The sequence below is a fragment of the Rhineura floridana genome, chromosome 3, assembly GCF_030035675.1.
Source record: "Rhineura floridana isolate rRhiFlo1 chromosome 3, rRhiFlo1.hap2, whole genome shotgun sequence".
Taxonomy (NCBI): Eukaryota; Metazoa; Chordata; class Lepidosauria; order Squamata; family Rhineuridae; genus Rhineura; species Rhineura floridana.
This window is the reverse complement of record NC_084482.1, coordinates 153,777,020-153,794,311: the sequence shown is the minus strand read 5'-3', so window position 1 is coordinate 153,794,311 and position 17,292 is coordinate 153,777,020. Positions and strand designations below refer to the sequence as shown.

The 17,292-nt window shown below is 43.8% G+C and overlaps 1 long non-coding RNA gene across 1 annotated transcript; it reads left to right on the top strand.

Moving 5' to 3' along the window:
- The first annotated feature begins 310 nt into the window (after window positions 1-310).
- On the top strand, window positions 311-17,052 carry LOC133380667 (uncharacterized). The gene is made up of 3 exons (XR_009761503.1): window positions 311-391; window positions 16,265-16,338; window positions 16,827-17,052. It is a non-coding gene; the product is annotated as an uncharacterized LOC133380667 (long non-coding RNA).
- Window positions 17,053-17,292: the final 240 nt, after the last annotated feature.

Here is a 17,292-nt window from a genome sequence, read left to right as displayed (position 1 = left end):
AAATAAAACATCTTTAAAAACATTTTTTAAAAAGCTTTGAAGACATCTTTTAAAAAAAGGTTAAAAAACATATTGTTTAAAATAAATATATGCATGTAAAAATGTATATGCAGAAGTTCAGAGACAGCATGTCTGAAAATACCAGTTGCTGGAGAGTAACAACAGGAAAAAGCTATCGCACTCACACCTTCCTTATGGGCTTCCCAGAAGCTTCTGGTTGGCTAGTGTGGGAAACAGGATGCTGGACTAGATAGGCCTTTGGTCTGATCCAGGGGGGCTGTTATGATTCTTACATAATCCTCCTCTCCACAGCCATGCCAATATATCTCTACCCCTGTCCATCTGAGTCAGTGAAGGCTGGAAGGAAGAAGCAGACCAAGGCCTGCTAAAGGTAGAAGGAAAATTTATATAACTTTGTGTCTCAATCTCAAACTGTTTATTAAGCATTCATCCAGATTTGTTTGTACAAAGTTTGTGGGAAAGTTAGACAACGTTGGCTATTTACTGTGCATTCATTCTGATTTGCTTGCAGGGGGTTAAACAACACTGCATCACGCATGCACTCCAGTGCATTTCCCTCTTTCCTAATTGCAAAATGTACCATTTTGTACCAAACAAGTTTCTTGCAAAAGAGTGCTAAATCCACTTTAATTGTGCAACTTGGATTTGCCAGTATGTGATTGAATCCCACCCAAAAATAGCAAGTCTGGAAGCATCTTCAGTCTCCTTTCCTGATCAACTCATCTCCACTAGGGCATATAAGAAAGACAGGAGTGTCCCTTCCCTCACTTGCTCCTTTAGATCTCCATCTCTCTCCAAAGCAGTTTCAAGATACGCAGAGGGAAGCAAGTGTGGGAGTTGTTACCGGCGTGGGGTGGGAGCCTATATTTAGGGACTCATACCATGCAGTCACACTTCATGTGCCTGATTAAATCTGCTCAATTCATGGAAACAATGTACCCATTACCTTCACATATCATGCAGCAAAGACATTGGAATAAACATCGTGAAGGTCCCTGATACAGTTCCATCTACGAAGCTAAACAGGTCTGAGGCTGCCAGCACTTTGGTCAAAGATCATCTAGGAACCCCCAAGTATACCACTATAAATTATCTGGAGAAAGGATGGGGTATAAAAATGTAATACACATACCAAATACAGTGCAAAGGAAGTGCAAGGGAAAATAATTAATACCATTTGTCAAAAAACTTTATCAGGAGACCAGAATCCATTACAATGAGATTCATTTTTATTTTTATTATAGCTGCTGCTGTGACAATTTTCCTTGTTTATGTGAGGAGTGTGCTATTAGATGTCAGGGAAAGTTCCATAATCTTTGAGGAGGTAACTTGTTAGACTAAATAAAGAAGGCTGCGAGGATCAACATGTAACATTTTAAAATTATATGCTTTCTGGAAAAATTAACCAGTGTGTTAAAGGAGCATATGGGCAACAATTTCATCCATTTTCTTTTCTTTAATAGATAGCACTGTAAATCCAAAGGTGAGATTTCCTAGTATCTACTTATCTGATCGTGTTTTGAGAAAGCAGGTGTAGCAGTACATTGTAGGAACTGGAAAAGCCCTTGGTTCAAAGTTCATCTGGGCTCAGTGGGACTGACTTCTAAGCAAACATGTCAGATGTGTTTTCGCAACGGGACACCTACTTTTTTTGCAGACAGTGCCTTCCCAGAGTCCCTCTGTCTCCATAGCCAATCAAGTTGTGCAATTCCCAAGTGCCAGAGTTTCCTAGTTGCCTTGGGAAAGAAGAGAGAGCCGCAAGGACCTGACAGATAGAAGTTTACATAGAGGGGAGGGTGGACAGCCATGCCCAAGTACTTACTTTCTTCAGATCACTGCAAGCTCAAGGTGCCAGCCAGCAGCAAACTTTGCAAGAGAGACTGGGGCTTGCTTTTTAAAAAGGTGGTGCAGGGAAGTATGGAGCAGTGGATGGGTCCCTACATACTGAAGATGCTGTTGTCTACCAGCAAGTGCTTCCTTTCCTTTGCCCCAGTGAGAAGTTTTGTGAAGGGGGGGATTGTTTGAGAGAGAGAGAGAGAGAGAGAGAGAGACAGAGAGATATTTTGTTCAATGGGAACTTACTCCTAAGTAAGTGTGCCTTGGATTGCAGCCTTACAGACCATTCCTATGCATGCTTACTCAGAAGTAAGTCCCACTGCGTTAAGTGGGGCTGACTACCAGGTAAGTGTGCATCTCAATAACAACTGTAGGAGGATCATTAGAAAACTCTTGACAATGCAAATGAAATCCCATATGACTGAATTTAAGTGTATGTGTGTACTGTATCTCTGTGTGAGCTCCATTCTAAAGCAGGTACCCCCTTACTCTTTGGAACAGAGAAAGTGTATTGCTAACTCTTCTCTTTTTTAAGCCAAAAAGGGGAGGGGAAATGTGTGGTTTTGTTCCAGCCCAAAGCCAGGAGTTAGGGAGGGAAAGAGGAAAAAAATAAATTGGGGGGGGATGTGTATGTGCAGATCCATATAGCTGGGTGTGAGTCTGGATGTTTCTGTTGGGGAGGTGGAATTATGTTACTGTAGGTCTTTCATTTGCTGATCTTAGGCTGGTAAATGCTACATTCAGTGCACAATCAGGCACTGTATTTCAGATGGAGGGGTAGAAACTGATTCTGTTCAGATGCTCACGCTGGGATAACTTCAAGATTTAAATAGTTAAAAATCAAGCATTTGTTGTGGTTCATTTATTAATACTTCATAATAACTACAAAATTATTTTTTCTTTTTCATTTTTGAGCAAAAGGAGTTGAAATCCCCACTCAGCCATGAAACTCATTTGATGCCCTTGGGCCCAACATACCTCACATGCTTGTTGCAAAGATATATAAGGAGATGTAAAATGGCTGCAAAGAGAGACTTAGTCTGCAATCCAATCAGGGCCGGCTCCAGGAATGCCGGGGCCCTTGGGCATCAGTCTGCCCTGGGCCCCTCCGCTCCCCTTCCGTGATCCGTGGCACGAGCTGCGCCGCGGATCGCAAGACAAGAGCTTCCAATCCACCCGCCGCTGCCCACCACCATCCCCCTGCCCCCCGTTTCACCTACCTTTCTCTGCCGTTCTGCACGCACTGCACATGCAGGGTTCCCATCAATCAAGACAGTGGCCAAGGTTTCCGTAAGGGTGCGGGGCATTTTCCCCTGGGGTACAAAAACATTAAAACACTGCAAATGCAGCAAAGTAGCCAAGGAAGGCAATATTCTCTCTCTCTCTCTCTCTCTCACACACGCACACACGCACACACACACACGCACACACGCACACACGCACACACGCACACACGCACACACACACACGCACACACACACACACACACACGCACACACACACACACACACACACACACACACACTGACTGTCCTCTCACCTCCACAGTTCTTCATCTTCATTCCACTGCTGTCTTCTTCATCCATGTCCTTGCCCTCCAGCTCTTTTCTCCCTCCATTCCATTCTTCACCACCACCATTCATTTTTAAAACAAATCTTCTCTCCACTCCATTCCCCATCTCTCCACCTCCTCCCTCGGTGCCTCCTAAACACCCACAGAGCACGAGGGAAGAGCAGTGCTGCACAGAAGTCTAGCTTGAGGCCCATCATTTTCATCCACGAATCAGAGGAGCAGACTTCCCCTGCTCCCCAGCCCCCAGTAATGCCTAAAAGTAATGCTGGAAACATTACAGTTACACCTCAAAAGTAATAAAATTACTACTTGTTCACTTCCAAACAAAATGTAAAGAAATTACCCACTTGTTCCTCAAAAAAGTAATAAATTACAAGTAATTCGTTTTTTCTAATGAATTACTTCCAAGCTCTGAGAAAGGTAGGATATAAAGCACATGCAGCAAGTGAATTTAGCTGTGGCCTCCTGAAATCATGTTATTTTCCCCAAGATAATTGAACAAACTTTGTTGTAAAACATTTGGAATTTCAGAAGAAAAAGCTATATACCAGGGCAAAACATCCTCTTTGGTCTAGCTGAGTCTACCAATTTGCTGGCATTACAATCTTAGTATAGTTAACTTCCTGCTTCTTCAATTATCAGATGATATTCCTGAAATCTCTGCCTGAACCATCATCTCTGTTATAAGCATCTCCTTGTCAAAAACACAAATCTTCGTTTTGCTTCCTGAAGTGAAAACATTATAGTACTTGCTGACATTGATATAGTGCATTTCAAGTATTCAAAGTACTTTACACACATTATCTCAACAATTCTTACAGAAGCTTGATAAGGAAGGGAAGTATTATCCCCACATTAGAGGCAGGGTGGGTGGGGAGACTTAACACAGAGAAGACTGACTTAACATCACCCACTGTTAGCCAGTAGTGTAGTGGCAAATTTAGAAGTGCAGGGTCCCTTCATAATAGTTGCACCACAGCCCTTCATACCCACGTCTTCTTCTAAGATTATTTTATTTATTCAATTTATATCCTGCACTTCCTTCTGAAGAACCCCAGGGTGGCAATACAATAAAATTGTATTTTATTCGATAAAAATAAGCTTTCAGGCTGCAATTGGTAAGTGAGTTGTTTGGACACCAGGAATCCCTGTGGTCCTAAAGAGGTGCCCCTGCACATATCTAGTGGCTTCTGTCTACTTGTAATCTTCATTTGAGATCAGGTACACTTCAGAAGTTATTTTCTGCAGATTCTACTACACAGTAAGTGTGGGTGGATGTTGAAAAATCCCATGGTTTATCTGTTTACTCAGAGAAGCAAGTCTCTGAGTTTAGGTAAGTGAGTAAAGGATTATAGCCTAGGCTTTCTTGTGAGGAAGGGGCAGAGAAGGGTTCATGGTGAAAGGACCCCTTGTACACACCAACCTGGGAGTAAGCAGACTTGAATACCATTGGGATTTATGCATGCATCTAAACACACAATCATGGCAGATTGTTTGAAGCCTGGAGGTGTATTGAGGGGGGTAGGTGGTAGAGACAAAAACATGTCCCTTCCTTTATAAAGATGCATCATTTTGGTTGAGGGAAGCAAAGTCTGATGCCTATGACACAAGCATGAAGGCTGCAATCCAGTACGTGTCTACTCAGTACGCTCCATTGGATTCAGTGGAACTTACACCCAGGTAAGTATGTATTGGATTCAGGGCCAGTTCCAAAGGGCGGCCAGGTTGGGCACTGGCCCGAGGGCCCCGCACCCTTACGGAAACCTCGGCCACCATCTTGAATGATGGGAACCCTGCGTGCGCAGAACAGCAGAGAAAGGTAGGTGAAGCGGGGGGCATGGTGCCAGGGGGGATGGTGGTGGGCGGCGGCGGGTGGATCGGAAGCTCTTGTCTTGCGATCCGCAGCGCAGCTCGTGCCATGGATCACGGAAGGGGAGCGGAGGGGCCCGGGGCAGACTGATGACCAAGGACCCTGGCATTCCTGGAGCCGGCCCTGGGTGGCAGGGTAGGGTCTAAGAGGTGGTTGAGTGAAAGAAACGACTTGGCTAGCTAAGAGAGAGAGACAGAGAGAGGGATTTGCACTTGGTTTGACTAACGAAGGTCTGAGTAGTGACCTCTGCCTCCCTCCCCGCCTCTCTTACCAGCAGAAGGACCACTACTGCTACCTTATACATAAAAATATATATATTCTACTACCCTCTGTGTGTGTGTGTTTATTTTTTAATAAAGTAAAAGCTGCTTTAGGCTACTGATTAGGGTTGCCAGGCTCAGGGCCTGATCCTGTATCTTTAGGAGAAGAGAAAGTCAGCCGAGTGCAGGTGTTCTTGCAACCCTCTAATGGGAAAAACCACAAGGTGGAATTCTCCCTTCCCCCTGCACAACTTTTAAAGATACAGAAGACCTCTTAGAGGCCAGTTTGAATAAATCAAACTTCTAATGCAGAGTCTTTAGTAACCTAATGTATTTATTTATTTATTAAATTTATTAATCGCCCATCTGGCTAGCTGTCCAGCCACTCTAGGAGACGTACAAAATAAAAACATACAAATACATTAAAACATTAAAAATCTCAACAATAATAATAAAATCTAACCCACCCCAAAAGCCTGCCTGAAGAGCCAGGTCTTCAAGGCCTGGCGGAAGCTCATCATATAGGGAGCATGGCGGAGATCATTTGGGAGGGAATTCCACAAAGTGGGGGCCACAATTGAAAAAGCCCTCTCCCTAGTTCTCACCAGTCTAGCTGTTTTAACTGGTGGGATAGAGAGAAGGCCTTTTGAGGCTGATCTTGTTGACCGGCATCCCTGACGATGCTGGAGGTGCTCCTTCAGATAGACTGGGCCGAAACCGTATAGGGTTTTAAAGGTCACAACCAACACCTTGAATTGAGCCTGGAAAACAACCGGTAACCAGTGCAACTCCTTCAGCACTGGAGTGATGTGATCTCGCCGGCAGCTGCCTTTAATCAGGCGAGCCACCACATTCTGTACCAGTTGCTGCTTCCGGACCATTTTCAAGGGCAACCCCACGTAGAGCGCATTACAGTAGTCCAGGTGAGAGGAGACCAGGGCATGTACCACAGATGGGAGCAGATGATTGGGAAGGTAGGGGCGCAGCCTCTGTATCAGATGGAGTTGATACAGCACCGCCCGGCTCACAGCCGAGATCTGAGCCTCCATGGACAGCTGGGAGTCAAGAATGACCCCCAGGCTGCGGATCTGGTCTTTCAGGGGCAATTGTACCCCATTGAGCACCAGGTCAACATCCCCCAACCTTCCCTTGTCTCCCACACACAGTACCTTGGTTTTGTCAGGGTTCAGCTTCAGCTTATTCCTTCCCACAAATAGAGCTTACTTTGCTAAAACAACTCAGTTTGCATATTTTGAATCAGGTGGGAGTGGGAGAAGGATTAGTTTGACAGTAGCAGGAAGAGATGGTTGTCAGAAGTTGTACAGGTATCTGGTGGGAAGACAAGCCCAGAAGTCACAAGCAAGGAATAATGCAAGGCTTATACCTCCATTCTGTAAATATTGAATCCTTCTGCAGATTGCTTGCATTTCTTCATGCATATCCCTCAAAGCATGAGGACGAGAAACTTTGCTTTTTTTTTAAAAAAATGGAAATACTATATTCTCACAAATCTGTACCTCTCTTATATTCTGCGCCACATGCCAAAATTCTACCATGACACTCTACCCATGCAGAATCACAGGGATCAACATCTCCCTGGTGTACAGATCTTAGGCTGTAATCCAATACATTTCTACTCAAAAGTAAGCTCCATTGATTTCAATGGGACTCACTCCCAGGTAAGTGTGTATTGGCTTGCAGCTGGGAGGAAGGGTGGGATATAAATCAAATAATAAATAAATAGTCAAGTATCAGTCCCATCTCACACTCATTGTAATCTTCAGGTGGTATGACATTTAAAATTGTAAAATCACTTCTTTGGCAGCAATCCTGAAATCTGCCTTCACTCGTGTTGTTAGTAAGCATTTCCTCCTTTTTAAACACAAACCTCTTCTTTTACTTCCTGAAATGAACACATGTCTAGGGGATAAGAAAAAGTTAAGAAACACAGCACCTGCACTGCTACCAGCACAATCTACAAGATTTATATGAAGAAAGCAGGAAATAATGGGGAGTAAAATGGAGAGGGGCACATAGAAACAAGCATCAATCCAGTCCACTCAGGATCACAGCTCCACATTGTGAGGAGATTCATATAGTGTGCCCACTTCCACACACTCTACTGTCTGCACATTCAGCCAGAGTGTGAATGAGCCCTGTGCACAGCCAAACACACAGAGGGCATGGCTGTGGGGAGTGTTGGGGTAAGGCTGGCGCACATGGCTCCCATCACACATTCTGTTGTGTGGTGTGTGTTGTCTGGATCCCCCTCTGATGAGTGGCAGCTGGATGCATGAACAAATTCCACTGAAAAAGCCACACTAAAACATTTACCCTTGATGTTATATCTGTGTCTAGGTGGTTGCTGCATATACAGAAGCTATTGCTAGATGTTACAGTCATCTAGTGACTTTTTTGCATGGTGCCTTCGGAGAGCTTTGCTTGGAAAGGAGGCGAGGCATCTAAGTTCTTTACCCAAATTAATAAATAACGTTGCTCACCCACAGGGTAACCACAAGGTCCTGAGCTGGGGTTCAGTGGCTAATCCAACAACAAAAATGCAAAGTTTCAAGCAACTTGTTTCTTGTTCTCAGTTTGTCCACAGCACCATATGATACCTTGAAATAGAGCTTAATGAGCTCCAGGATCTGCGTCAGAATTACAACTTGACATGCTCAGGCTACATCTAGAATTGTGTCCAGAGAGGAGGGCAATCAAGATGGTAAGGGGCCTGGAAAGTGTCCTATGAGGAATGTGAAAGCTAGGTATGTTTACCCTGCAAAACATTAAGGAGGGGGCATGATCCCAACATTCAAATATCTGAAGAACTGTCACACAAAAGATGGAGCAGACATTCTCTGTTGCTCAAGAGGGAAGAGCTAGAACCAATAGGTGGAAATTGAAGGGGAACAGCTTTTGGCTGAACATTGGGAGGCAAATCTAACAGTAAGAGCTGCTCAACAGTGGAACAGAGTGCCTCACTAGATGGTGTGCTCTGGAGGTGTTTAAGCAGAGCCTGAATGGCCACCTGTCAGGGATGCTGTGGATTCATCCTGCATTGTAGATCTGGCATTGATCAATTGCTTTTCAAGGTTCCTTTCAACTGTATGATTCTATGGAAGCTCGTGACATGGATTGGCTCCTGCCACAAGACATGTTGCCATGTAACAGTCCTGTTGCCGTGTAACAGTCCTGTCAATGGCGTCTGGAGGCATGGAGAATACTGCATGGGGTGGCAAACAACTGCACATGAAAAGCCCTCTGCATGGAGCTGCCATAACATGGGTGCCTTTTCGGAGTCCTTCCGTTGCTTTTTTCAGTCCTGTAAAGGAGGCCTCAAAAAGAGACTCATCTCTAAGTTCTACATCATTCACCCTTCCTATGAAGCAGGCTTCATAAAAAGGCTCATCTCTAAGTTCCACAACATTCACCCTTCTGTTACCCAGCCCTATCAGTCCTTATTGCATTCTAAATAGCTAGTAAAATGGGCTGCATGCATTAAAAGCAAGAACATGCTAGTCTCCTCTATGAGCAATCAACATACAAAGATTCCTGAATATCTCAAAAGGAACCTCCTTCTGAATGAGGCCCCCCCATCTCAGATATTAAAATCTGTTCCTAACTCCCAGGTTCCATATTTAATCAGTTCAGGGAGTTTAGATTATTGTAAATGAACAGGCCTTTTGTGTGATGGCCTCAAAGCTCTGGAATCCCCTTCCTGAAGGGACTACAGAACTATTTCATTATTCATATTAATTCCTCCGCCCACTTTTGCTTCTGGCCCTGCCCCAGCATTCACATGTGGCCCCCAGAAGGTTGCCCAGAAGGGAATGTGATCCTTGGCCTCAAAAATGGTTTCCTACCCATTCTAATTCCCACTATGTTTTTAGTAGCAGTTTTATTATTATCGTGAATGAAACTGAAAATCATTATGGCTGAAAATGTAGGAAGCTGCCTTATATCAGAACAAACTCTTTATCTATCTAGCCCAGTATTGTCTACACTGACTGGCAGCAAATCTGCAGGCTCTCAGGCAGAGGTAGTATTTTCGATCACCTGCTACTGTTCCTTTTACCTGGAGATGCCAAGGACTAAACCTGGGGCCTTCTGCAGGCAAAGCATGTGCCTACCACTGTGTGCCTACCTCTTCTTTAAAAGTGGTATAAAAAATACTGCAAATAAATAATGATGCTTTGGAGCAAAAGAATAGCAAGAATAGGAATAGCAAAAGCCAACATCCTTCTGGCTTAAGTTTGGAAGAACATCAGTCCAATTGCACATGCTCAAGAACCCAGGCCTGGCTCAGCGGGTTAATGTGACAATCCATTTCTGACAGTGTGTCAATACAAAGCAATTTAAGAGTGCATGAAAAATCGACCCAAGGTAACAGGCAATTTCTCTGCTCTGCTGGTTTAGATGGAAGTGGGGTCCAATGAGGCTGGAGTCTCTCAGCAAGCTCACTTCAGTCAGCATTGCCCAGCATCTGCCATCTCAGACAGTCACAAAAAGGGGCTCTTGCTATACAACAAATGTCCTGGTCGGAAAAAGGACAAGAAAGTAAGTTCCAAAGGAAGGAAAAACAGAGCTGGCTAACTGGGCAAGAGATATTTATGCTCTCTCTAGTGCATCACATCTAACTACCTGGGGCACACTATTTTCCCTTGAATTAAAATTGGACACACACTTCAGTCTTATATAGCAAACAAACAAAAAGCCAGCTTTTTATAGGGTACAAGAATAAGGATTACTCACCTTTAAAGATGCTCATGCACTACATTTCTGCATGAGTTGCTGATCTGAACATGGCTTGCCTCACTGGAAGGCAAGGCCAGAACTTGCAAATCATGCAGAAATATTGTGGGCGGCCTCCTCTGTGGGCAGCTTTTGATAAAATAATTGACATGATAACAATGTGTCACTTAAAGTTAATAGGTGGGAAATCATTATTCTACATATTGCCAATACTAACAACAAACAGCAAAGTATATGGATGGTAAAAATCCATTCTGTTTAACAAAGAATAAACTCCTGGAACTGAGAATGCCTGGTAGAACCAGGCCTGGTGCCAGTAGTTAGCCAGGATGGACACTGGCTGAAGGCCCCAGGGGTTCAAAGGGTCCCATACCAGCCTGACCTGGCTGTGCCACCACTGACCACCCTTTCTGCCAAGACCCGGAACAGCTGGGTGGCAGTGCCACTTCTGAATGGAAGTCAAGCTAATATGCTGCCTGGACTCTGGTGGAGAGGGAAGGAGTGGTGATGCTGCTGACATGGTAGGGGACTTGGTGTCGGCGAGCTGAGTTGGAGGGGACACTGGCAGCACTATGCTAAGGGCCCTCTGAATTCTGGCGCCAGCCCTGGATAGAAGAGTTTCCAGAGGGGTAGCCACATTAGTTTAGTCTGCTGCAGCAAAGCCACAAATACTCTTGTGGCACCTTAGAGACTAATGAACTATATTATGGCATAAGCTTTCATGGACTACAGCCCACTTCATTTGGGCTTTTATTAATTGCTTAAAAAAATTAATAAAGTGAGGCTTGAGGTGCCACAACAGTAAAATTATGTGTAAAATTATGCATATTGGAGCAAAAAATCTGAATTTCACATATACACTCATGGGGTCTGAACTGGCGGTGACCGACCAGGAGAGAGACCTCGGGGTTGTAGTGGACAGCACGATGAAAATGTCGACCCAGTGTGCGGCAGCTGTGAAAAAGGCAAATTCCATGCTAGCGATAATTAGGAAAGGTATTGAAAATAAAACAGCCGATATCATAATGCCGTTGTATAAATCTATGGTGCGGCCGCATTTGGAATACTGTGTACAGTTCTGGTCGCCTCATCTCAAAAAGGATATTATAGAGTTGGAAAAGGTTCAGAAGAGGGCAACCAGAATGATCAAGGGGATGGAGCGACTCCCTTACGAGGAAAGGTTGCAGCATTTGGGGCTTTTTAGTTTAGAGAAAAGGCGGGTCAGAGGAGACATGATAGAAGTGTATAAAATTATGCATGGCATTGAGAAAGTGGATAGAGAAAAGTTCTTCTCCCTCTCTCATAATACTAGAACTCGTGGACATTCAAAGAAGCTGAATGTTGGAAGATTCAGGACAGACAAAAGGAAGTACTTCTTTACTCAGCGCATAGTTAAACTATGGAATTTGCTCCCACAAGATGCAGTAATGGCCACCAGCTTGGATGGCTTTAAAAGAAGATTAGACAAATTCATGGAGGACAGGGCTATCAATGGCTACTAGCCGTGATGGCTGTGCTCTGCCACCCTAGTCAGAGGCAGCATGCTTCTGAAAACCAGTTGCCGGAAGCCTCAGGAGGGGAGAGTGTTCTTGCACTCGGGTCTTGCTTGCGGGCTTCCCCCAGGCACCTGGTTGGCCACTGTGAGAACAGGATGCTGGACTAGATGGGCCACTGGCCTGATCCAGCAGGCTCTTCTTATGTTCTTATGTTCTTAACAGTAGCAAATGCTCCATTTATGGGAGAGAATAACCTCATTGTAAATGATGGTAGCTCCTGAAGCAGCCTGACTCCAGTTAACTTAATTCACAGGTAGAGGTATATATGGGAGGCAGCGCACCTTAAGCCAGGGATCACCAACACATAGCCCACGGATGCCATGTCACCTATGAAGGCTTTCAGTAGTGCCCCAGCAGGTAGTACTGACTCTGAGCTTTCATTTAAAAAAAAAGTCTAGCCCTCCTAGAAAGAAAGTGATGAAAAAAATGTGCAGGTATCCTGAGGGATTTCTGTGAAATGAGCATGTCTGGCTCCTCCTGCCTGTCAGTGTTATTAGCCAATGAGTCAGAGCTGTGATTGATAAATGGGGTGTTTGGACACCAGCCAACACCAATGAGTCAGAGCTGTGATTGATAAATGGGGTGTTTGGACACCAGCCAATAGGAATTCCTGGGGTCCTAAAGAGCTGCTGTTTCCCTCTCTTTTTTAGTGCATGTTTCCTGCTTCTGTCTTTTTTTCCTAGTCCTTGAAATCTCCATAGTTTGCCCTTCCTTGTTCCTTAGCAACCAGGATATATCTTTCCTGTGCTGGGTTCGCCTGAGATCAGATAGTGCCTAGAAGTTATTTTCTGCAAACACAACTACACAGTAAGTAAGTGTGGATGAATTTTAAAGAATCCACCTCCCCTCAAAAGGCAAATGTGAAAACTTTGCAGAAAGGTTTAGACTCTGATTTAGGCATTGGGGGAAAAGAGGGTTCTTGTTCCTTTAACAGCTATATGGCAGGCAGAAATTCAGCAGATCAAGCCTTTTCTGTATGGAAATACAAGTATGGGAAAAACTTCACTATGACCATTCTCTAAATTTTGTCTGATGCCATGCACCTATGGCAGCCAGTTTGTGTCTGGTCCCCCAGCACTCTCAAAATTTGAAAGGTGCCCCCCGGTACAAAAAGGTTGGCCCTAAAATAACTTAGCCCCAGACCACCAAGGGCTTTAACGACTCTTAACCGGTTACTATAGATTACAAAACCCTTTTCCTCATCACTTTGGGGGAATGTGGCTTGAAGAAAATTCTCACTTATGTAGGACTGGTCAAATTCATTTTTATGACTCAATCACTCGTCAGACAAGGTGGCTGCAGAACCCCAGACTCAGTGAGGCCATGTGTTGAATAACAAGGAACTCCTTCCTACTATATAGCACATAATTATTTGTGGACCGATCCTTGATACACTTGCTCTTGTAAGAAGCAGGAGATGGGGGGGAGACATCTATTACAGAAATGAGGGTTGAGTTTAAAGCAATAACAGTTTCAGCTTTCAGCTGCTTTTCATGATCTACCCTCAGGAGCTTGTGTCTAAATGAGATTGAGCTACAGTAAGAATGTTCCTAATCCTTTTGGAGGGAGGGAGCCAACTCAACTACAGGACGCCAAGTTCATAATGGCAGACGGTCCCTTATTATATAGAAGACAGAGTAAAGCTTGCTTGTTTCAGTGCTGTTCTGTCCATACACATGCCAGGCTGGCTCGAAGAAAGAAAGAAAACACCTCAAAATACTTACACAACATATAATTTCATACTTGTGCTCGTTGTATAACCTGTGGAGTTACCTGCTGCTCAGTAAAATCAAGGACAGCAGCAATAACTACACACCCGTTTTTTTCTATAGCAGTTGCTCACATCCACTCATTTGCAATCATATTTTGGCCCTTGAAATAAAAATGCCTACAAGCATTGTTGTTGCTTGGTTGATTTCAAAACGTATACCCCACTTTTCAGCCAAATGATTCTCAAGATGACTTACAAGCAATAAGTGAATGATACATACCAACCAGCCAACCAACCTAGCCACCAAAATTCACACAGACGAGGCCAGAGAATGCCCCCCTTCCATTCTTCACTTTCAGTTCTGTTGCAGCCCAGTATTCTTCTTGGCAGGGAGAGGAAAAGCAAACTCCTTCCATATGCTCCTTTTCTCTGGACAATGGATGGGGACAGGTGGGTTCCCTCCCATGCCACACCATCTTGCCATGATATTCTCGGGGGGGGGAGGGGGGAATTCAACATTTGCTGGTTGATTAAGTAAATGTCTCAGAGATTTTAAACAATGTGAATAGTATTTTGTTTGCCGCCCTGGGCTCCTTTGGAAGGAAGGATGGGATATAAATGAAATAAATAAAAATAAATGTCCATAATTGACTTTTATGTTTTTCATTCCCTCACGCTTGCTCCTGAAGAAGGAGCTTCCATTCTGAAACACATTAGAACTTTCAAGAACTAGTTTTTCCTTTTTTACAGTGTTTGGGGGGGGGCAGAGGGTGCAATGTGCCATTGGCCTATTGTTCTTCTAGCCAGTGGCAAAGGTTCGCTTCCCATCTGCTCCCCAGACCAGGTCAATTTTTACATCTAAATCCCCAAACTGGACCAATTTGTGACTCTAATCAAAAGATGCTGCCTTAAAAATCCATCATTATCAAATCTGCTATGTTATGGTAGCTAAACAGTCCATCCTCAGAAGCAGTGCACCCTCTAATACCAGGTGCTGGAGATTAACTATAAAGGGGCACTGTGGCCTTCATAGCCTGCTTGTGGATATTCAGGAGGCTTCTTGCTGGCAACTTATTATTTTAGTGTTTCTTGGTATTTATTTCTCTACTGACCGCTGCTGCAGCTTGTTTTAGTAATTCATTTATATTTTTAGCATTTTGATTGCTTCATTTTTATTGGTATGTAGTTTCTTTTTATGGATATATGCTGCTTTGGATATGCTGATAGAAAAGTGACTCATAAAATCTATTTAAATTAAAGAGATTGTCTGGTTGCCTGACTGAACGGACCATGGTTTGAGCCAGCAGGGCTTTTTTCTGATGTTCTTAACATTGTAGAGAAAGCCTATAAGACAGTTTCCCCAGCTTTATGCTTTCCAGAGGTTTTGGGCTATGATGGGCAACAGGTTAAAGGAGGCTGTCCTAAGGAACAAGGCTGTTTACATAGCCCATTGCTCAAGAAAAGCATTCAGCAACAATCCAGTGTGATGCAGGGCATGCAAGCAATCAGATCAGTAGATAACTGAAGAAAATGTCCAGTCACGGGTGGGGTGGGAAGGGGCGGGGCAGGACGGGGAATCTCCCTTTCAACTTTCTGACAAGCATCACTTAATATTATAAGAAAAAAACTTCAGCATTCCATCATTTAATGGTTTTTCATACTTGGTTTGAACTAGGGATGGGGGAGAATATTCACTAAATTGGACTTAGTACTGGATTTCGACTGAATCTGACAGTCCGCTGTCTTTTCAGACCCGCACTGATTTCTTGCAATCGGCATGGATTTTTCCCCTCGAATTTTTTTCCAGATTTTACGCAATTATCTTCGTACTTGTATTTCCTCTAAGTCAATGCACTAAGCCAACACACTGTGTTGGTGTGATAACGATCCCCATTAACATCCATTAACCTGAGGCAAGAGACAGACTCAAAGGTGATTATCTGCCTCACTGATATGTAAGTAGGATAAAAACCCAAGTTGAACACTGTGATCATTTACATAAGTATTTACATTAAAAATTACACATTTTTTGCCAACAAAAAAACGCCCAACGAATCTAATTGGCAAGTGCAAAAGCAAGCAGAAACAAAAAAAGTGTGGATTGGGATCAAACGACGGGCTACTGGAATACAAGCAGATTGGAACTAGGCAACAAACTCCGTCCCTAGTTTGAAGAGACAGTTTATGCAGCAAACAAAATTAACAGTGCAGGCCTCAGTATCCAGAGCTGTTGATTTTCACATTTCCAGCCATGAACAAAGGAGATATACCTTTCCCTGAGAGTATCTGTGTTCACCACCAAAGTACCCCTACACAGACAAAAGGGAGAACACCAGAGCAGCAACATCAATAAAGAACAACTTTATTCCTCCCTACATACCAGAAGACATTAAGTATCTCCTCACACAGTTCACTTTGTGGTAGGCCTTACCACTAACTGGAGATGAATCCATACACATCTGAGCAGCCCTCCAAAGTCTAGACAATTGGTTAAAGAGAGGGGGGATTACCAAGGCTCTAAAAAACACTGCTATAGAAAACCTGTGTGACAATGCTATGGTTCTGCTCCCAGTGAGTGAAGGCTGAAAAATTACTCCAATAGCCCTCTATTATATGCTTGTACACACATTGTGCAACACTGGAAGAGGAAAAGAAGCTGAGGAGTGTGTGATTTGTGCTTTCCAGTTGTGATACAGATGGTGTGGATCTAATTGATGGACATCATGTGCAGATGGTATTGACTGGTGACAGAGGACAACGTAAGTGCGTAACATAGCTGGCTGTAGTGGTAATGGGGAAGTATATGTCTATGAGAGACAGAGAGAGTCTTGTTTTAGCTTCAATATGTAGATAAACAGTAGTTCTTACCAACAGATAGGTGGAGTAGAGGACCCAATCCACCCATGTGCTGGGCCCAAATTATCCTGTTGACACCCTATAGCTCTGAGTAAGTCCTGACAGCATGAGCCAGAGTTTGTTTTTTCCTCTCTTACAGTTGGCCTAAATTTGCATCTACACATATAGATTAGCATATGCAAATATGTCCCAGGCCTGTGCCCAGAGTCTTTGCACTACCTAGCAATGTCCCTAGTCTCACTCAGCTCTCTGTTCCAAATCACCCCCTCCTGAAGTGGCTTTTCTCTTTTCAAAAAATGTCCACTGAGAGCTACTCACATCTAATGTTTAGTTAAAACCTTATCCTTGTAAGCACGGAAGTGTTTTAACATCTAATCATTCCTCACCCCAGGATCTTCCCAAACATCAATTTCCAGGATAAAGGACTGCATTGCAGCTTAGATCTGCTATTGAAAATGTACTGTTTGAATGTTTGAAAGGAGCACCCAAGACAACAGAGATCCTGCTTTTTATGCCACAATATCCTTAAAAGAATGACATCCACAATTTCACTGCATCTCTGGAAGGCAAGGTCAATGTTTGCAGAGTACTTTCAAACAGACTCTCTTACAAGCCACATATAAGCCATGCTATCAAGCAGTTTCAGCCATATTAAATCCCTTTGCAGAGCTGATGGTGCTGCAGGGTGTAGAATGTCTTTGAGGACTGCATCTCCTTTGCTTATACCCAAGCGTGTGTACTCAGAACAGCATCTAGAGGCTCATCTCAGCTCCCACTTGTTTTTAGCCTCTGTAGCCAGCACTGACTTCTTATACAACCACGACAGTGGCTGTATACTACAGTAGGGCCCCGCTTAT